General features: G+C 40.1%; 2 protein-coding genes and 1 non-coding gene across 3 annotated transcripts in view; all 3 read right to left on the reverse strand.

Moving 5' to 3' along the window:
• The window catches only part of LOC127943030 (Fc receptor-like protein 5), a 234,102-nt gene that overhangs the window by 170,619 nt on the left and 40,412 nt on the right, over positions 1–23,071 (reverse strand). The window lies entirely within an intron of this gene.
• Positions 1–23,071, reverse strand: part of LOC127942489 (B-cell receptor CD22-like) — a 77,260-nt gene that overhangs the window by 13,849 nt on the left and 40,340 nt on the right. The gene's annotated exons all lie outside the window — the stretch shown is intronic.
• LOC127943745 (U2 spliceosomal RNA) lies at positions 10,267–10,457 on the reverse strand. The gene has a single exon (XR_008149895.1). It is a non-coding gene; the product is annotated as a U2 spliceosomal RNA (small nuclear RNA).

A 23,071-nucleotide genomic window follows, 5' to 3' on the forward strand; every position in this document is an offset into this window, starting at 1 on the left:
TGCATCATCCAGGTGGATGCTGCACACTGGTGGTGGATGAGGAGATACCCCCTGACTATACTAAGTGCTTTGAGTGTCTAGAAAAGCGCTATATAAATGTAAAGAATTATTATTATTATTATTATTATTATATATATATATATATATATATATATTTTTTTTTATGAGCTGTGTTTCCATTTTGGAAATCAAGCACACACTGTTGTCTTTTTTTTAAATCTATTTTTCTCTCATCTCCAAAAATGAGATGAGGTGTATTTTTTTTTTTTTTTTTTTTTTTTGCACGGTGCTACTGTCAGGAGAGTCAAAAGATTACATCATCATTAGAGTCGCAAATTAACTTCAGAAATTCAAAATAAGGGCTAATTGAGGTTCTTTCTTTTATTCTTTATTTATGATGTTTATTTTTTGTAGAAAATGAGTGTTTATTCTTTAAGAAAATAAGGGGCGATCCAAATATTTGTAATGCACAATAATATAGGCAAAGTTTATTTATATAGCACATTTTGTACACAATGGTAATCCAAAGTGCTTAACATAAAGGAAGCAAAATAATCATGAAGAACAATAATACAAAAAAAATAAAAAATAAATAAACTTTGGAAAAATAGAAAATGATTTTACATAAAATACAGTAAATACGTAAAATATAGTGCAATCGGTTCGGACATTGCACAGTGCTCATTCAATAGATGCACAGCTAAACAGATGGGTTGTAAGTCTAGATTTAAATGTGACTAGTGTTTTAGCACATCTGGTCTCTTCTGGAAGCTGATTCCAACTGCGGGCAGCATAGGAACTAAAGGAAAATTTGCAAAAGTATATGAGAAAAACTATACAGAAGAGTTTTTCACTGTAAAAACATGCATTCCGCGAGATCCCCCCATCCGGCCTTCAAAATTCAACACATGGGTGAATGAGAAAGATGTGGTAGATGTGCAGACGCCATAAAATGAAAACACACATAGATGTGTGCGCATTCGTTTAAAAAACAATCATGTCTGAGGGTGGTTTTTACTTGACGCTCCCCTGTAATGCGTCGCTAGCCGTTTATCCAGAAAATACTATTTCTAGTTATAGGACCATGCTGGCAAGAACTATAAGCCTAAAAGGTGAATGGGAGGTCGGCTTGATCGAATTTGAATTCCCCAAATCATGGTACACATTTCCAGAGGAAGACGGTGCATATATTATCACACAGGACGATGATGGGTGGAAAAAGTCTGACCATCATGTCGTTGGCGAAGGGATTAAGATTCACATCAGCAATGGAGCTCAGACCATATCAAAGCTATGTAACACACTAAAGACAGGTTATTACGAGGATGTTCTATTTCTGATTAGAGAAATCAACACAACTTTACCTCCAGGGACGACCCTTGGCTACGATCATGTAAAAAACAGAGTCTTTCTAAAAGCCCCTCCGAAGATATCGCTGACGTTTTATGGGAAGCTTGCTGTTATATTAGGGTTAACCCCCGGAGTCGCTATAGAATCCGCAAATACCGCTAATGAAGAAGAGTATGGCCGAGGAATCACGGCTGTGACGTACGCGCCACATCAAGCAGACATAAACGGTGGTTTCTACAGCCTGTATATATATACAGATATCATTGAATATCAATCAGTTGGTGATGCGCACGTCCCACTACTGAGATGTGTACATATAGACGGTGAGAATAATAAGATTCTCAGTGTTAGATACGATAAGGCACATTACGTACCTGTCAATAAAACAACCATCACAGATATAACTATAGAGGTAAAAGATGATCAGAATCAAAAGGTGCGTTTCACTTACGGCAAGGTGAGTGCTAAGTTACACTTCAGACCCGTGAAACAGGGATTATTTTAAAAATAAATAATGCCCTATTCTAACCCGTACAAAATGGATCCTGAGCGCTACGTGGCCTATTACCAAAATCAGGCCGGTAATGGCCTTCCTGGTTATGCAGGGGGTGGCGTTATGTATGGAATGGGTCTAGGTGGGCTTTTCAGGGGTCTCTTTCGAATGGCCATACCATTACTAAAACGTGGATTCAGTATTGCAAGACCTCATCTTAAATCAGCTGCAAAAAACATACTAAGCGATGTTGTTAGCAATACCCTAACACATTCCTTTAACAATAACAACGCTCAAGACGGATCGGGGCTAATGGTGATGTCTCGCAAAAGAACGTCCAGGCCACCTGGGTCCAGAAGGAGTGGTCAAACACAGAAGAAAATAAAACGTATCCCTAAGAAGACCTCAGTCGCAAAACGCAAGCCCAAGGAGACAGCAAAACGTGTAACAACCGCAAAGCCTAAGAAATCTGTCAAAACAATTTTCTAGATCATGGCATTACTACATAACATGTCGGAAGAATGCATTAAATCTGAACTCGATCTGTTCACAGTGCCTCTGACACAAACTGCTGTTGAAAAAAACACCTATATAAAGATACCACCATTATCAGCGATTTCGGACACATCGCCTTTGGAGTTTTTTATTGCAGGAAAGGGGCGGATTATATCGACTTAAACAATGTTTTATTATTTTTGAGGGTCAAAATCACTAATCCTGATGGTAGAGATATCGCAGATGGAGCACCAGTGGGACATTAAAATTCGTATGACGCGGGGTAAAGATGAATTCTGTCTGATGAGGAACGATGCTATCGCCTACAAGCTAAACATCCTGTCAGCCTCGCTATTTGTGAAAAAAGTTAGCGTCTCACCCGCCGTGAGGCTAGGGCACGCACAAGTGCTGCTCTCAACCACCGCCAAGTACCCTATCGACCGCGTTTGTGTGAAAAACTTTTCAATCCCTCCAGGCTCACGAGTCTGCAATCAAGAAACCTTATTCTTAGGAACTCTTCCAAAATCTATTGTTCTAGCCATGGTTGACAATGATGCCTTTACAGGATCGTATAATAAAAACCCATTTGCCTTTAAAAATTATGATTTAGAATTTTTATCTATTTATCTGGACGGTCAGCAATTCCCTGCAAAGCCTCTGCAACCTGATTATGGGAGCGGTTCTGCAGTGCGTGAATTCTACCAAATAGCCTTGGCTTCCGGTAAACATCTCAAAAACCAAGCACTGTCTATTGATAGAGAGGACTTTTTGCACGGTTACACCCTCTATGCATTCAATCTCACGCCAGACGAGGGTTGTGGACAACACGTCTCGCTTATCAGGTCGGGGAATATTAGACTTGAAGCACGGTTCAGACAGCCTCTACCCCACACAATTAACCTTATTGTCTATTCTATTTTTGACAGTGTCATTGAAGTTTCAAACCGCCGTCAGATCTTGGTTGATTACTATTAATACATAATAATGAACACGATCCAGCTTACGGCTATCATGGACAAGATTTAATGCAACACCCATTTTCTCGGTGTGCTCCCATGCGACTACTTACCACAAACACCTTTAAGAAAATTACCGTCATCAGTTATTTTTAACACACATGTTTCTCGCCTCCCTGGTGAACACTGGCTTGCCATCCACATAAGCGAGGACGGCGTTGGATATTTCTTCGATAGCTTTGGAAATAAATATGACTATCCCAGTTTTCCACTAATAATCAGTGATTTTTTAAAACTGAATTCTAGAGTGGTACAATATTCCTCTGTGCAGGTCCAGGATTTTTCATCAGATACCTGCGGACAGCATTGTGTGTTCTTTCTCTATCACATGGCAAGGGGTCATGATTATGATTATGTGTTAAAGTTATATAGTGACGATTTGATTAAAAACGACAAACGTGTGTCTGCTTTTGTAAAAAAACTAAAACAATCTCAATGTAATGAAAATGTTTTCAAGTGTGTTCAGTGTGTGCAAACGGGTGAAATGTTCATGTCATGTGTTTAATATTTCACAATAATAAAAAACAAAATAGAAAATTCTTGTTATAACTCTTTATTTTACACACACACACACAACAATATCAATAACATGGTGAATAAAAAAATGAGAACGCAGTCTCTAAAAAAAAAGTAAAATAAAAAAAAAAAACTCAGAGATTAAAAATGTAAACATTTGCTACGATCAAGAGCGGGGGATTTAAATACACCATCTTGTGGATAATTAAACTGTCCTGATGTGGTACTTTGGTCTACCTCACGTTTTTTACGTTTTTTAGAAGATTTGGTTATTGGAGGTGTCAATTTGGTTTTAAAAGAGTTAATTGTATGTCTAACATAGTGATTAGGGACCGTTGAATAAGGCATGTTTAAACAGGCAAATGCCTCCAGAAACTCATTCCACCCAGCCGGTCTCCGTTCGTCAAGAATCTTTTGCGGTGCCATGACACTTTTAACTAAATCCAGCATGTGTGAACCAGGGATGGTTTTACCTTTAAACACAAACTCTCCCAACGCTGTCCAAGAAGCAATATCTTTGTTTTTAGACATTTTATCCAAAATGTAGCGAACGTTTTTTTCATTCCTCTGTGGGACATTCTTCAAAACATCATCTGCAATAACATCTAAAACATACTGGGTGTTCGTACCCGTAGACTCCGCAGGTTCTTCTTCTTTCTCAGCTTGTGCAGTTGATGGAAGTGATATTGTTAGTGTGCTGGTCTCGCTGTCTGCCAGCTTGGATAATGTTAAAAACCTCTGCAATACAGATGTATACATCTTTGCCTTTTCATATGGTTCCAGATCATTCCTGTGCAAAATATCCCTCATGGTCATATCCAGATCGTTCTCCACTACCTGATGTATAGATTCACGTGTGGTACCTGCCTTTAGTTTATCCAGCTGTCTTTGTGGAACCAGGTACATCTTCTCGGCATGTTCCATCCCTGACATTATTTATTAGATGCGATCAAACTGGTTATGAAAGGGACCGCAACACTTGGTAAAAGAAAGTGGAAGAAGTAACCCGCCTTGTTGGTTAATCAACCGTCTCTTTCTTTTGACTCCGACTTTCTTATCTGCAACAAATTTGATTTCAGTTCTTTTTCTTTTCAGCTTCTGGTGTTGCTGTTGTGTGAGCGGGATATTACTGTGGAGAACATTAAGAGCTAATTCACACAAACATAAAATGAACTCATCTGTGGCTGCCTGTAAAATAACACATCTTTGTTTGGGTGTTGCTTTTAATAACAGCTTTAAAAGAGAGTGGTTTCTTAAAAGTCTCCCAGACATCTTTTTTTCACCCTAATCAGTTACGTTTTTTTTTTTTTCTGGAGGTATACAACAGGATGTTGTGAAAGTAATGCAGTTCTGAGACGATACTGTTCGGGGGTCTTTGCTTTATAATCAATCAAAAGGTAACCGTAGGGGGAGCCGGTAGCATCTTCATAACACTCCATAAAAAACTTTGTTTTTTGGTTGTTTGGGTACATCTGTTTAGCTAAAATACTAATCTGTGCAGCGTCTCTCGAATTCCTGAAGACAACCAGATAATTTGTGTTCAAATTAATAGTTCTGCTGGATTTACCTTGAAAAAATAAATTCTGTAGAATGTAAATAACATTCAGATTTTTATGATGTACATAGACTGTAAAAAGTTTCTCAATCTGCTTGTTATTGGAAGCATCCTGCATAAAATCGTCAATTATTACGAGGGATGTTTTATTGACAGGAAACAAAACATCATCATCCAAAGTTTGTGGAATTCCTTCTATAAATTTAATATTGTTATCATACATATTCAAAAAATCATCATACAAAGGTTGCCATACAGAATAAATGAAAACAATATTGTCAATTTTTTTAGAAATCAACTTTCCTGCATTTTGCAACAACATTTTTACAAAAAAGGTTTTACCACTGTTGCTTGGGCCTGCTATAACCAATGAAAAAGGACATTGGAGTCGAATGTCAAACCCTTCTGTGTCATGTACACCCCCACCAAAAACGTTGTCAGAAGCCATATGGAAGTGTAGTGAAGTCAGGGAGCAGTACACGCTTATCGTACACAACTCTGAATTTCTTTACAAATGACTTATTGTGTAACGTCAAATCCTTTTTATCCCTCACAATAGTGTCGTTGTGTGCAAGAATATGACGGCTATCACCCCTCCCCTTCACATAATGCTTAACAAGTCCAATCATTGGATCTAATGTGATGGCTTCGGAGTTTAAAGCGTTAAGTGTTATGCCTTTCACTTTCATACAAACCTTACCCATAGCGGTGACAAAACCATAACTTTTCGGGCCAGTGCTGGTAAAGAGGGTAATATGATCGCCGGGCCCGACTTCATCAGTAAGATCACCGAGATATGGACCTAGTGGCGGTTCATATTCACCTTCTCTGGTTGTAAAAACAACACTGTCGGTATCGCAATAAAGCAACCTATCATCCAGCCTGTCCATAAGCTCATAGAGTTCTAAACATGCATGGGCAGTTGTAAAAGCACCAATAAAGACATTGACATCGCGAGTCTGGGGGGCTTTCCCTTCGGGGTAAGACCACTGTACAATTGCTGCAGTGTCTGACACAAATGAGAAATGTCTGATGTCGTACTCTGCGCTAAAAATGTGTCGTGCAAATTGTTCCGGATCTGTAAGTATTTCAGTTTTAGGTAAACCCTCACGAAGGCAGAACCGCCCCCAGAGTGAGTTTAAGACCAATTTCATTATCGATCTACGCGCAGGGTTCAGTTCAATCTTGTCCACATTCAACTGAATCCCTTCTTTCTCAAAGTAATCTCTGATATAAGATTCTTTGTCTGCATCGGTCACCACATCTTTTGGAAACCCTGAGCTCTCCTGTTTGAACTGTAAAAATGTTTTAACATAATCACGGAACAGTGTATCTGATCGTTGGGGAAAATGCCATACCTCATCCAAATTTACCACAACATAGCCTTTTTCAATAGCTTTTAGCACTTCAGTGCTTACCCAGCAACCACTGATGGCTCTTTCCTCATCCGTGTGCATACATGGTAGTGTCTGGTTCTGTTGTTCTGCACACAACCTGCAGAGCGGGAAAGTTAATTTTTTGTTTGCGCGGTAGGGTAGTACAGGGTGAAGCAGCTTTCGAGGTGGTAGTACTGTAGCCTTAACAAGGCCGTAATAATTTTCAAGATTATCAAAATCTTTGAAAATTATTTGGGGATGACCTATCGGGAAGCACTTTGTGGCCTGACAAAACGGGTAGAGACTTGTGAGATCCACATACCGTATGACCTCACCCTCTGTTGTCTTGTGATACAACTTGAATGAAATTGTTCTACCGCCGTACAAACTTTCGCGGGGTTTCAATCTCTCAGAATGTTTATAGACGGACATGAACGCAATCACATCGGCATCAGATTGTTTAGCATGGGTCCAGCTACACTCCCACTGAATCTCGGTATGAAGATTGTATGCATTCTGTAAAATTTCAATCTTGTCATCAAACTGTCTTTTGAGAAGACCGTAAGGTACCTTCAATAATGGATTTAAATCATTGGGTTATAACATTGTTCACAACCGTGAAAAAAACACCCTGCAAACTCCGAATGACACCTCGCCATAGTTTAGAGCGTGTTGAACAACCACTGAACGTGATTTGCTGATATATTCAAGCCATTCAATTGATACGTTCGAGTTTGTTTTGTTCTGATTGATATATGCGCTGTTGTGTGTCAGTGCTATTGTGTCTTTTGGGAGATAGTGTGTTTTATAGATAGCCATGCAGGTGGATGCCAGAGTGGTGTAATTAAAAGGGTCCAGCCCTGTATCGAACTCCATTCTGTCTTTGTTTGACATAGTCGTATATCCGTAAAACTCTATAGCAGGGTATGGTCCGACATATGAATCATTTTCAACACGGTTGAAGTGATGTGGGAAATAACCCTTCACAGAGTTGGTCAGATTAAAAGCAGCAGGCGTGTTGGCTAGACGCATGGGTATAAAACTGTAACTATCGATAAATCTCTGTTTGAATGCCTCGTCATACATATAGATTAGACGACACCCTTGCATTGTAATTTTAGGAGGGATCCCTATCTTAGTGAAGTATTCCAAAAGAATGAAATTATCAAATCCAGATGCATTATGTGCAATCCATGTGTAATTATTATAACGAGGCTGTCTGAATTTCTTAATGAGACGATCTACACAATCAGAACCTTTGGCCGAAAATTCTTCTCCCTCAAACGTGATCGCATATACAAAAACTGCAAAATGTCTGTTATTTTCATAACGAGTTTCGAAATCAAAAAAAAATGTAGCGATTATTTGGCTCCTTCACCTTAACCGGGTGAATAAAACACTGATGCACACCGTCGGTAACCAAAACCTCACTACAGTGAACACAACAATCCGCTGGACATTTGTGTGGCTTGGGGTTGACGCCACTGACGTGGTAACGTTTATTACATTTACCACAATATTTGGTAACGTCGCACTGTGCAAATGTCTGACCTAGAGGTGGTTTTTTATGCATCTGAAAACAATAGTCTGACCTACAGTACCTCAAACAGTCACCGCAGTGTTTTGTTTTTTTGGGGTAAAGATGACATTCAGAATCGTTGCAAACATCGCAAGTGTATTGACATCTGTGATCTCGCTGTGCTGTAAACCCTTGATAGCAATACTAACACACATATGGTGTGCCTACGAACCCCTTCAGATTTTTAATCATAAAATAATGATTGTCGTGCAGGTACAAAAACACTGTTTTAGGATGCGGTACATCTGTGTTTGCATATTTCTCCAGCTTTCCTGTATTCGTTCTATAGAAGACCACTATTTTAATATTCAACATAAGTTCAAACTGGGCAATATCCTTAAGTGATATCATATGCTGATCGGTGTATCCTGCAGACTCCTGCAATGCTGATGCTACGGACACTAACTCAGTGTGTGGTTTCTGAGGGTTAAGAAAGTGTGCTAAGCAGATTGCAAAACAAAGATTGTTTTCCCCTGCAATGTTTGAGGGGACGAACAAATTAAGTCTGTTCTTATCAATCACCTGATTGTGGGCTAGTTCCCTTAATTTTCGTCGAGCACCTCCTTGTTTACTTGCTATAGACACTTTTAAATTTAAACACTCATCAAACTGTACATCTGTGTTGCTTTGCATGATTTTTTCAAGATCACTGATGAAGAGATCGACATTGTAATCATTGTTAGCTGACAAGAGTGTATTAACATCAGATGTCAAGCTAGGACCACTCAAAGTGATGTTAATTAAACTACCATCTCCACCTAATAATCTGGAAAACGCCACTATTTCGGAAAAAGTGTCATGTAAAAACACAGTGTAGTCTGATAGACGTGTAGAAGATATTTCCCTTAGATTTATAAGCCTGCGGATTTCCAAACCATTGAATCGCCCTCGTGGTACTACAGAGTATCCGGCCACATCGCCACCCGCTCTTACAAGTGTTTCTATTTCAGCTTGAGTGAGACCCATGCAGGGGTCTGTTAGGTCAAGTGTGTGATGTGACCTGGTACCTGCTCCCTCACCTAGCTGTTGAGAATTTAAAAACTGTTCAAAAATTGGATATGGTCGTGGTTCTGGCACCTCATCTGGCTGTTGAGAATTTAAAAACTGTTCACAATCAAAAACTGGTTCGGGGACTTCGTCTAGCTGTTGAGAGTTTAAAAACTGTTCAAAATCAAAAACAGGCTCTGACAGTTCGTCTAGCTGTTGAGAGTTTAAAAACTGTTCAAAACCAAAAACTGGTTCTGACACTTCGTCTAGCTGTTGAGAGTTTAAAAACTGTTCAAAATCAAAAACCGGTTCTGGAGGAGGCTCTGCCCTTGATTGTACCCTGTTTATTAATTTTAACAATTTAGACGGCTTGTGTTTTTTCATCTCATCAACAGTCTGTATGAGCCTGAGTAGCTTTTCTGTGGTGTTTTGTTGATTTTGGAAATTATCATCCCTATTGCCCCTTAACGGTGGATCTTGTTCACCATCACATGACTCCCGACAACGTTTTGCAGCCATTTCTAACACTAATGAAAGTGAAAGTGAAAGTGAAGTGACATTCAGCCAAGTATGGTGACCCATACTCAGAATTTGTGCTCTGCATTTAACCCATCCGAAATGCACACACACAGAGCAGTGAACACACACACACACTGTGAGCACACACCCGGAGCAGTGGGCAGCCATTTATGCTGCGGCGCCCGGGGAGCAGTTGGGGGTTCAATGCCTTGCTCAAGGGCACCTAAGTCGTGGTATTGTAGGTGGAGAGAGAGCTGTTCATGCACTCCCCCCACCCACAATTCCATCCGGCCCGAGACTAGAACCCACAACCCTTCGATTGGGAGTCCAACCCTCTAACCATTAGGCCACAACTTCCCCATATGGCAATCCCCAAAAAGGGAAAGCACACCGTTCCTGGAGACACTGCAATACCAGGCCGATGCATGGAGTGGACGGAGCAAGCCCCGGCTCCAGCTCCGTGATCTTAAAATCCATTTAATATGTAGTCCCCGGATGGGGGACGTATCAGATATTAAACTGATAAGAACAGATACTACACTTGATCTTAGCCAAAAGGCCAAGAAGCGATTTATTTATTTATTTTAAAATATTCACAAAATACACACCACACAACTAAACGTAGAAGAAGGAAAAAATCTAATCATAAAACCACATCTATGCACACTTGTGACAAAAATAATACACACTTAGAAAAAAAAAAACTGGGTAAAGAAAATAGGACTTACCAATACAGTTATTTAAAAAGGTCCAGCAGTTCAGTTAACAGCGTTACAGGCATTTCCTGATCACAGGCCGCCTTAGCATGTCCACCATCATGACGTTTTAGTAACGCAACAATATGTTTAAGGATGATCCCGTGTTTCTGCTGCTCCTTAACAACAGTGTCCAAAACAGCTTTGTTTGCGTCGTTCTGCTGTTTATGATGTGCTTGGTCCTCTATAATTCTTTCTTGGTTCTTGGCTACTGTGTCCAAAAGGGCTTTGTTCGCGTCGTTCTGGTGTTTATGATGTTCTTGGTTCTTGGCAACAGTGTCCAAAATGGCTTTGTTTGCGTCGTTCTGCTGTTTATGACGTGCTTGGTCCTCTATAATTCTTTCTTGGTTCTTGACAATAGTGTTCAAAATGTCATTGTTTGTGTCGTTCAGCTGCTGGTTCTTGTATTCCTCCTGGTTTGAAGGAAGCTTGTCTGCATCATCATCATCTGAATCTGCGACGTTTTCAACAGTGTCTATGGGTTGATTTAAATTCTTCTCCTGATCCACATTAGATTGGACGTTCATATCGCATCCATCCCATGCTTGAGCAAAATGCTCGTCCCAGAGCTCCTTGTCTTCTGATTCTGTACAATATTGATAATAATTAATACCGATAGTAGTAATAATAATCATTTAATTTAATTCCTCTATACTCACGAGTTGATTGTCTCGGACGTTTTCGCTCGGGGGTGTTAGGTATCACGTCGATCTCACAGGGGTCTACAGTCTTTTGTCTATCGGGCTGAACCGGGAGAGCAGTCACATTCTGGTGTTCATGGCGTGATCTTGATTTTACCCACGGTCTTCTAACACCTGCATCAGCAACTTCTTGAGGTATACTGTTTGCAAAACTCCCCGTACAATCTAGAGTGGAAAGAACAAACATTTTTTTTCTTCATGGATGTGATACAAATATATTCTAAATAATAATAATACAAATGATTAATACACACCAACAGGTGTAGAATTAGTAGATATTTGCGGTGGTGAATGGATCTGCGCGGTCACAACCACTCTTCTTCCTAATGGTGTTCCGTGTCTAGCACTGTTTGCTGTTTCATGTTGTTCCGCAGTTGTAACGGACGGGTACCGGTTAACAAGTTGTCTTAAGCTGGCACAGACACAAAGTTTTATTTAGTCTTTTTTCTTCTGACATTGTAAGAGAAATCTTTAATAGATCTATATATTGATTAAAAATAAAAACCCACAGAGCGATCCCCTGTTTTCTCTCACGGCTCGGCCCCTCACCGTACTAATCGACTGTGCGCTCACTGTTTGTATGAATGAAAAAGGGGAAAAAAAAAACTATCATAAACCGTCTCATAACCGTTGCTCTGCGCACAGAACATCAAATTGCCTGTCAAGTAATGGGATGACTCGTGATCGCACATAAACAAATTTTTATTTAAAATGGTTGTTAATGAAAACTAGACTTACCATTAGGAGAGCCAGACATTTTTAAAAATGTTTTCGTACTTTTAAGACGTAGCAAAAAAAAAACTGTTTTAGCCGCTGAAGAAAGCTTGTCACAGAGGCGTGTCACATGGCGCCACAGTAGCCTCAAAGGAAGCAATGTAGGTGTGAGCAACAACCTAACATAAAAACCACTCTGTATGTTTTAAGAAACGAATGGAGACTATTTTTTATATAGAAAATAGTATCACCTATTTTAAATATCAACATGCATTTGTGTGTGTGTGTGTGTGTGTGTGTGTGTGTGTGTGTGTGTGTGCGTGCATGCGAGCGTGTGTGCGTGTGTGTGTGTGTGCGTGTGTGTGTTTAAAGTCGGTTTTAAAATTAGCGTGAGATTTCAACTCCTTTTACACATCACATATTATGGATAGTATTTTCTTAAAATTAAGGAATGCTCGTCTGATTTTATTAATTCCAGATAACATTAAATTATTTATCTCTTCAGCGACTTGGTTAGTTGATGATTTAGATAATGGTCTCTCTCACTCTTTGAAATTCTCACCTGGAAAGACACCAGACATCGTCCTCGTTTTCAAATGTGTTTGTAGACGGGGGGCATGTGGCCTGTCGGTGCCTAGGTATCAACACCATATAGAGCAAACAAACATTGATCCTGCCAAGACGTCAAAACCCTCACTTTTGCACCGCCATTTTTTTTCCCCCAGGAAAAACCCAAACACCTCCCCACTGTCTTTAGCTGTGAACAACAGGACTTCACAGAAACCCCCCACAGCTCTGGTTACAGATACAACCATCATAAGAACCCCCCCCCACTGCTCTGGTTACAGATACAACCATCATAAGAACCCCCCCCCCCCACTGCTCTGGTTACAGATACAACCATCATAAGAAACCCCCCACTGCTCTGGTAAAAGATACAACCAAGTCAAATCTGAGATCTCTTTGATCTTTTGATTTACACACCTCTGCCATGTCAATCAAGGGTCACAGGACCCAGTGGCATGGCAACCGCTTTGACTGACAGGCCTTATAGTCATAAATCAATCCAAACTGACCATGCACACTTCTGACTACCTGTCAATCTACACGGACTGTACGGCCATAAATCAGGGTAATAAATCATCAAGACTTGAGATAAAGTGTATGATAGGACTACTGACAGCATATTTCAACCCAGCAACATAACAAAAAAACACCGTTCCTCGCAGCCAAAAAATGGACCGAGTTTAGTTCAGCTGGAGGGGGTGGGGGTTTGGGGGTTGTTCTGTGTAGCTTGTGGGGGTCGAAATAAACGTGTGAATTTCTTGCTCTTTCATATGGACAGTGTCTTATGAGCGTTTCCTCTGCGATGGTTTAAGTACACATGCTAGAGGTCTTCACGGGTCCAAAAATTCTTGCCCGAACCCGACAGAGACCCGTAAAGTACTACACCGAACCGACCCGGACCCGTCTATTATTTCAAAAGCTGGACCTGGACCCGTGTAGATCCGAGAAATGCCTACCCGGACCCGACCTGGACCCGTATATTACTTATAATCTGGACCCGAACCCGCCGGGAAGACACAGACCCGCCTGGACCCGACGTTGACATATTCCACCTTAAATTGCTATTACAAGTCAATAAACCTGTTGCGAAGAATACAGCTTTTTGTCTTACCTAATTTAAAGAGCCGTGATCTCTTTTCCTTGTACCTGACTGCCTGTGATGCATTACAATCCTCCGTCAAGAAAGTTATTCTTGTTATTCCTCTCGTTAATTCAAGTCCAAGCTGAATCCACTCATTATTTCAGCTTCAGAAGTCCACTTGATGTCACGGTGACGGATGACAAATGCTACTGTGCACATGTACATTCTGACTCGAGTTAATTCGCATAATAACTTACACTGTTTGCCTTTTGAACTATAATAACGATCGCTCGTGCAATGCCATGGCCGCTGACATTATTTATTTACTATCATCTGATCTCTGTCTGTGCTCTCTGCTCTGCGTCAAGTCTGAATCTGAACCACTAAAACTTTAAGATTAAACGGTTCATTTATAATATTATAAAAATGGGAGAAAATGTAAAACGCGGTTTGGCGGTAGAAGTGTCCCTCACTGCTTGCCATAGAAATATGACTGCACATGCGTGCTAGCTTTATCAACCTAAAATGCCTTAACGCAATTTGAGCGTAATAGAAAGCATTCATGTGACAGTTCACCTCAGATTGTGTTGCTGATTTGAAATATATTAAACATGAGTGTGTCAAGTCTGCAAGCATTACCGTGTGTGCACTTGTATATTAACTCGAGTCTGCGAGTGAGCGAGAGAGATCACTTTTTTTTGGCTCACTCTTTTCTTTTCCTAATTTTACAAGTTGCAAGTTACAAAAAACACAAGCAGTCTTTGATCACGGCCGGATGTTCTCCGAGTCCGATGACTCCGATCGGCGATCGCACGGGTATTACACACAATGTTAAACAGACCCGGGACCCGAGGTAATAGATTCGGACCCGACCCGGACCCGACTGATGATTTAAAATATAGACCCGAACCCGTACGGGTCCCGGGTCGGGTCCGGGGTCGACGGGTCTCGGGTGCACTGTGAAGACCTCTAACACATGCTAAGCTCTGTGTACTTTCTTAAATCCACGTAAGTGGTAAGTGTGCATGCAAGACTCTTTACGTCCTAAGCTTAGCATGGCTAGATCTGGGTTCCTTGGGCTCCACTCAGCCAGTGTGTATTTATTTACGCACTTCAAGCATCGCTTCCTCGACATGAGGGGCTATTTGGGCAGTTCTCTTGGTAGTTTAGCAGCGCTGCCCTTTAACAAGAATGGTCGCCTATGAGTGTGCTACTATCTTTCTGAATTTGGAGTTCTCCTCTCATATGAGACTGAGTTCTCTGTTTTTTCCCCAGAGCGCTCCAGCATTATTTCCACAGATCGAGTTGATGACTCTCAAACATGTTTTTTGGGATGCACCATTCCATCTATGAGCTGCTCTATCAGAGTGCCACGAGAGCCCCTCCTTAGAACAGTATTTTAAAATCCATGCTATGGTAAGTGTGCACGTGAAGTCTTTGTGCACTTTCTAAAATCCACACTGTGGTAAGTTCAGATGGTAGTGCTTTGCGTTCTTTCTAAAATCCTATATGGTAAGGGCTTTGCACGGTTGCTTCATGCCCTTTTCTTGAATGGGTAAAGCCCCATTCATCTTGGGCACAACTCCATCTATGTATCCTCGTATACCTATCTAAAAAGGGTGTTGCTACTAGAGATCTGTTTAGACAGATCTTTCAGCAAGCTTATGCAAGAGCAAGCGGTAGCCCCTGTGTGACAGGCAAGACTTAGTATAAAATGCTAGGTTATTTGCTGTATCCCTCTAAAGCAATCTTTTTTGATTCCAAGCCTTCAGCCCTACCCCGGGCAGACACCAAAACAAGTAAGTTAGGTATATAGGCCTTTGGCCATAAGGGGTAATGTCACGGACAGCCGTCTAACATCCTAGGGGTAACTCCCATGGAAATGGTAGTGTTGGTACTATAGTGTTCATCGTGATTCTGACTATGCTGTCCGATGAATCGAAATCGAATCGAAATCGCGTTTTGAGAAGTTGCGATTTGCTAATTGCAAAAGCCTGTGATGTGCGATATTATTCTGTTCCAGAGCATATGCATGACTGTCATCCTTCAGTGACAGTCTTACTACCCAATAAAGTGAGGGCACCTCCGTTCTCCCCAATCATCTCTGCTCTAGCCAAACGCCTAACCATAAAAAAAAAAAACACGGAAGCAGGAGAGAGACATCTTTGGATTATGGCATCTAAAGGGTCAGATTCAGGAGACCGCACACACATCCTGTGTCTCTGAATGCTTTTCATACTCGCTCCTCTCTTCCCCACGCGGCGGAAATCCTGCGAAATGCTGAAGCCATTCACACTTGCCGCACTCATGCAGTCTGTTTCTTAGCGCTCTGTTATATTCGCGCACGGCCCTGCACCTCTTTACGGGTGCATTTGGCAGTATGGATGAGGCTCGACGCACGTGCGCAATCTGTGTCGACTCGCGCCTGGCTCCGTGTTTAAAACAAATGTAAATTCAGTCTAACTGCTTGCTAATTTCACTTGAATGAAATGAAACATTTTCCACTAGTTCTTAAAATCCCAAATACAGTATAACATGTAATACTTTAATAATTGACTAAAGAAATACAGTTTTTTATTTATATAAAAAAAATATATATTTCCAGGGAAATTCAGTAACTAAGTTAATTCTATAAAATTAGTTTTACCATTATAATCTTGTCTGCTGAAAAAAGAAAAAAAAATTATATATATATATATATATATATATATATATATATATATATATATATATATATATATATATATATATATATATATATATGAATTTTGTAAAGGTTTCATGGAAACCTTGGAAGTAATTTTTTTATACTGTTGCACATTATTGACAATATTAAGCTGAAGCTTGACTTTGCAAATTTAAAAATCACAAATCAAATCACAATTGCAATATCTGTCAAAAAAGTCTTATGTTCTCTGATGAAAGTAAATTCTGCATCTAAATTTTGGAAATCAGGGTCCCAGATTCTGGAGGAAGAGAGGAGAGGCACACAATCCACGTTCCTTGAGGTCCAGTGTAAAGTTTCCACAGTCAGTGATGGTTTGGGGTGTCATGTCATCTGCTGGTGTTGGTCCACTTTGTTTTCTGAGGTCCAAGGTCAATGCAGTCGTATACCAGGAAGTTTTAGAGCGCTTCATGCTTCCTGCTGCTGACAAACTTTATGAAGATGCAGATTTCATTTTTTAACAGTACCTGGTTTAAGGACCATGGTATCCCTGTTCTAAACTCGTCAGCAAACTCGCCTGACCTTGCAAAGAGGAAGACGCTATATGCCAGACCCAAGAATACAGAAGAGCTGAAGGCCACTATCAGAGCAAACTGGGCTCTCATAACACCAGAGCAGTGACACAGACTGATAGACTCCATGCAACGCCGCATTGCTGCAGTCATTCAGGCAAAAGGAGCCCCAACTAAGTATTGAGTGCTGTACATACTCATACTTTTTATGTTCATACTTTTCAGTTGACCAAGCTTTCTAAAAATCCTTTCTTTGTATTGGTCTTAAGTAATATTCAAATTTTCTGAGATTCTGAATTTGGGATTTTCCTTAGTTATCAGTTATAATCATCAAAAATAAAAAAAATAAAATAAACATTCGAAATATATCAGTCTGTGTTTAATGAATGAATATAATATACAAGTTTCACTTTTTGAATGAAACTGGTGAAATAAATGAACTTTTTGATGATATTCTAATTATATGACCAGCACATGTATACAGCTCAGTGCTTTTCAAAGATTAGTCTCTGAGGAGAAACTCCTGCGAGGACCTGTCATTGACGCAAGCTACTGTAAGGATTCTATAAAGGATAAAATGTTGAAACATGACATCCTGCTATAATATATAAATAACCATTGTTTATACCACTATGCAACTTTTGCTTTTTTATTTATTTTTATCAGTGAGTGGTATCACTTTGACAGCAGGATAAAGAAACAATTAAAGAAGAGTGGCAAGCCATTGGAAAGTCATCTACAGGAGTCAAGAAATAACCAAGTCATGATGTTAATAAATATATTTTTTTTAACAACAATGTTGTCTCTTTCTTTTAAATGACCCTTGGAACTTTAGAAAAGGGTTAAATTATGTTTGTGTTCATAAAATGCTATGTAGGACATGTTTTGTTGCTGTATGACGAGCAATTGTGAATTGTACAGCAAATATTTCATTTAGAATCCATATGATTACACAGTACTGTATGTCTAATGGCCTGAATATGGTTAATATCTAAATATAACTTAATATAAATTCACAACATCATATATATATATATATATATATATATATATATATATATATATATATATATATATAAATATATATATATATATACATATATATCCTGTATATAAAAACAGTTTATAAATAAATATAAATAATACAGTTTACAGTAAGTCATAGGTCTTACAGGGGCGTAAAACTGCTTGGGGCGTATATCTACCAGCTACAGTTCCCAAGCCTCCACCTACTCAGCAACGAGCCAAAGTAGCTCTTCTGATTGGCTGAAATTCTCTAATCTCTAAACAGTCCCGCCCACTACCTCTACAGATGCACAAATCACTTTTGAACCAAATATCTCGGTGCAAAAGGGAGAGCGCGAAACTTGTCACTTGAAAGCGAAAAACAGTGTTTGAGATTCATCACAGCAGATTCAAGCAAATGTAGTTATGTACTTTTTGTTTGTGTTAGAAACATATACAAGACATTTCTGAGAAAACATTCTACAAGTGTGCAACTCTCATTTGATGAATTCACGTATTGATTTGCGGATGTTCAACATTTCTCCACGACTTCACATTTCTTGATGCGGGTGTGTAAATGCGTTTTGCACCACATTCACTGCAGCAATTGTTTCAAAAATGTGAGCGTACGAGTTTCTAAATGTGTGATTTGTAGAATAGGATTTGTGCACCTGCAATGAAGAATTTGAGAAGGTGTAACTGTTGTGTTGTGTTTGTGGGAGAGAAAAAAAGTCTACAGGTTTGCAACTCTTAAAACATTTCTTTCTGTGACTTCAAATTTACTGATACACATGTGTGGCTTTTCTTTACAACTACAAATCGCACTGCCACAGGTGTCGAGTTGTTTTGAATCAAAAATAACTTCATAGTTAGCCAGCACCCCCATTATGGGAATCACAGCTGAAAGTACCCTACCTAACTTAAAATTTTAAAGGTAAACCTTTCACTTTACCTTTATCTGTTAATGAGAAATGTGTTGTTATACTCTTAGACACCGAGTTCTGGAATCCGACATCTGTTTGATTGGGTTTGAAATCAGGTTCATAGGCACACCACCTTATTATCTTCAGATTACAGTGCAATATATATTCATGTTTAGCCTCCGTACAGATTTTTAATTTAGATTTTATCCAAGAGTTTTCAATCTTGCATATTTTCCAATTTCCCAATTAAAGTGGTTCTGACATAAGTAGTACTTAAATGTCTTTCCACCTAGCACTGTAGTTTTTTTTTATTGCATAGATTTATCAGGGGTTTAATTTGCGCAGAGTAGAAATAATTTATAAGATGTGGTACAGCCATAACCCCGTTTTCTTTGAAGAGCTGTAATGTTTTAAATCGGATCCTATGCTTTTTTCCTAATTTCTGTTGGGAAAGCTTGAAACAAAAATAGAAATCTTGGTAATAGGTTAATTTTTACAGATTCAATTCTTTGGATTAGAGGTATTTTTTTTAATATGGTCCAGTCCCATTTAAGATTTAATTAATCACTTATTGTTTTTGGAGGATTATAATTAAATTTCAATATCTGTGTCTTGCTTACATTTAAATTTATAACCAGCATAATCAAAGCTATTTAGAGTCTGAAATAATTTGGGAAGTGATTTGTTTGGCTCACTTACGTATAACAACAAATCATCTGCGTATAGCGCCACCTTGTGTATATCAAAGAAATATTTATACCTTATATACTGTTTGTTTGCCTTATTGAGCTAGCGGGTGTATATAAAGGGGGGAAAGTAAAGGAGAGAGTCCACATGTGTTGTCCTCTAGCCTTGTGCTATAGTTCAATAGTATTTGATAAATTACCATTTATTTTTATATGCGCGGTTGGTTTTGTGTATAGTGCCTCTTCACTTTAACAAAATATGAATGAAATCCAAATCTCTCCAATATTCTAGAAGCCCATTTTACGGAATCTTTTTCAGCATCAAGGCGTATCACTGAAGCTTATATTGATTTTTTTTTAATTATTGTTTAGTATGTGTAATGTACGCCTTATATTATCATGAGTTTGTGGGATAAAACCTGTCTGAAATATTTCACAGAGAATTCACGAGTTCACACTTACATATAATTAGCTGTAGTATTATAATGCATATTTGGCGTGCTGTCCGGGGAAGGGGCTCCGAGTTCGGGGAATGGCCCGAACCTAGAGTACCCCCCTCCCCCCCCGTATATGTAAAAGTATAAAATGAACTCTAGTGGAGGAGATGGGGTGGATGGGGGTTGGGGGTGCTGATAAACCGTCAATGGAGATAGGTAGGCTAATTCAGCTGTATTTATACCCTAAGGTTGATTATCTTAAGTGGCTCCACCTGTGCTAATAAGGCTAAGTATCTGACGTGTTCCTCCCGAACCTTGTTATGAAACTATATTTCACGAGTTCACACTTACAGTATTGTTCAAAATAATAGCAGTACAATGTGACTAACCAGAATAATCAAGGTTTTTAGTATATTTTTTATTGCTACGTGGCAAACAAGTTACCAGTAGGTTCAGTAGATTGTCAGAAAACAAACAAGACCCAGCATTCATGATATGCACGCTCTTAAGGCTGTGCAATTGGGCAATTAGTTGAAAGGGGTGTGTTCAAAAAAATAGCAGTGTCTACCTTTGACTGTACAAACTCAAAACTATTTTGTACAAACATTTTTTTTTTCTGGGATTTAGCAATCCTGTGAATCACTAAACTAATATTTAGTTGTATGACCACAGTTTTTTAAAACTGCTTGACATCTGTGTGGCATGGAGTCAACCAACTTGTGGCACCTCTCAGCTGTTATTCCACTCCATGATTCTTTAACAACATTCCACAATTCATTCACATTTCTTGGTTTTGCTTCAGAAACAGCATTTTTGATATCACCCCACAAGTTCTCAATTGGATTAAGGTCTGGAGATTGGGCTGGCCACTCCATAACATTAATTTTGTTGGTTTGGAACCAAGACTTTGCCCGTTTACTAGTGTGTTTTGGGTCATTGTCTTGTTGAAACAACCATTTCAAGGGCATGTCCTCTTCAGCATAGGGCAACATGACCTCTTCAAGTATTTTAACATATGCAAACTGATCCATGATCCCTGGTATGCGATAAATAGGCCCAACACCATAGTAGGAGAAACAATGCCCATATCATAATGCTTGCACCTCCATGCTTCACTGTCTTCACTGTGTACTGTGGCTTGAATTCAGAGTTTGGGGGTCATCTCACAAACTGCCTGTGTCCCTTGGACCCAAAAAGAACAATTTTACTCTCATCAGTCCACAAAATGTTCCTCCATTTCTCTTTAGGCCAGTTGATGTGTTCTTTGGCAAATTGTAACCTCTTCTGCACATGCCTTTTTTTTAACAGAGGGACTTTGCGGGGGATTCTTGAAAATAGATTAGCTTCACACAGACGTCTTCTAACTGTCACAGTACTTACAGGTAACTCCAGACTGTCTTTGATCATCCTGGAGGTGATCATTGGCTGAGCCTTTGCCATTCTGGTTATTCTTCTATCCATTTTGATGGTTGTCTTCCGTTTTCTTCCACGTCTCTCTGGTTTTGCTCTCCATTTTAAGGCATTGGAGATCATTTTAGCTGAACAGCCTATCATTTTTTGCACCTCTTTATAGGTTTTCCCCTCTCTAATCAACTTTTTAATCAAAGTACGCTGTTCTTCTGAACAATGTCTTGAACGACCCATTTTCCTCAGCTTTCAAATGCATGTTCAACAAGTGTTGGCTTCATCCTTAAATAGGGGCCACCTGATTCACACCTGTTTCTTCACAAAATTGATGACCTCAGTGATTGAATGCCACACTGCTATTTTTTTGAACACACCCCTTTCAACTAATTCAACTAATTGCCCAATTGCACAGCCTTAAGAGCGTGCATATCATGAATGCTGGGTCTCATTTGTTTTCTGAGAATCTACTGAACCTACTGGTAACTTGTTTGCCACGGAGCAATAAAAAAATATACGAAAAACCTTGATTATTCTGGTTAGTCACATTGTACTGCTATTATTTTGAACAATACTGTACATATAATTAGCTGAAGTATTATAATGCATATTTGGCGTGCTGTCCAGGGAAGGGGCTCCGAGCTCGGGAATGACCTGAACCTAGAGTACCCCCCAAAAAGTAATCGCGGAAAGGACAGCCGCCAGACTAAGGATCCCCCCAAAATAGCATTGAGATCTGGTGGGGACTGATATTTAGAAAGTCAGCTGGTTGGCTGATCGGAAGAGCCTATTTACTCCAGTGGGAGCAACTTTAACTATTTGGAGAGATAGGCCCTACTGGCTGCTTGTATCGGACTACGTGATTTGGGGCACCGGGTCGGGAGGGCTTGAGCCGTTGCACAACCGGAGCACCTAACTGCATTGGAACGGATGAGCCCTACCGGCCGATAGCGGAGGAGCAATGTGATTGGATAGCCCAACCAGTAGGGCCCGAGTTGCCTCGACTGGAATAGGTCACGGTGTTGGTGTACGGGCCCTACTGGCTGATGAGCCCCTGCTAGTCAGTTGGCAACCAGGGCAGATAACTGACCGAGAGGACCCATGAAGCCTCCGACTGGAAATCAAGACTCAGGACGACAGACGTGTAGGTCCTCTCAGTTGAGCAGATAAACAGGCTTTGGGCAGCCGACAAAGAGGACTCTTGCAACACCCGACGGGAGATCAATACTCACGGCGTCAGATGGATAAGACCTGTTTGTGGGAAGCAAGAAAAGAAAACCCAACCGGGAGCACTCTCGCCGACATCTGACACGAGCACAATACTCAACGGCATCAGACGGGTAAGCCTCGCCTGCCAGGAAGCAGGAAGAGAAAAACCCGACTGTGTGGGCTCTCGCAGCATCCGATGGGAGATCAGGACTTAGAACATCAAACGGGTAAGCCTCACCAGGGGGGGGGGAAAGATTTGGACAGAGTTTGGTGGGAGGTGGAGACACTTGTCGTCGTACAGCGAGCACTGTCACCCGTCAAACAGGAACAAAAAGTTAGGTGGCCGTGAGACTCTCGCCGACGTCCGATGGGAGCTCAATACTCAAGGCACCGAACGGGTAAGCCTCGCCGACTGTAGAAAGGAAAAGGTAAGGTTGTCTAGCCGGGAGGCTCTCGCTGACGTCCA

The sequence above is a fragment of the Carassius gibelio genome, chromosome A22, assembly GCF_023724105.1.
Source record: "Carassius gibelio isolate Cgi1373 ecotype wild population from Czech Republic chromosome A22, carGib1.2-hapl.c, whole genome shotgun sequence".
Classification (NCBI taxonomy): domain Eukaryota; kingdom Metazoa; phylum Chordata; class Actinopteri; order Cypriniformes; family Cyprinidae; genus Carassius; species Carassius gibelio.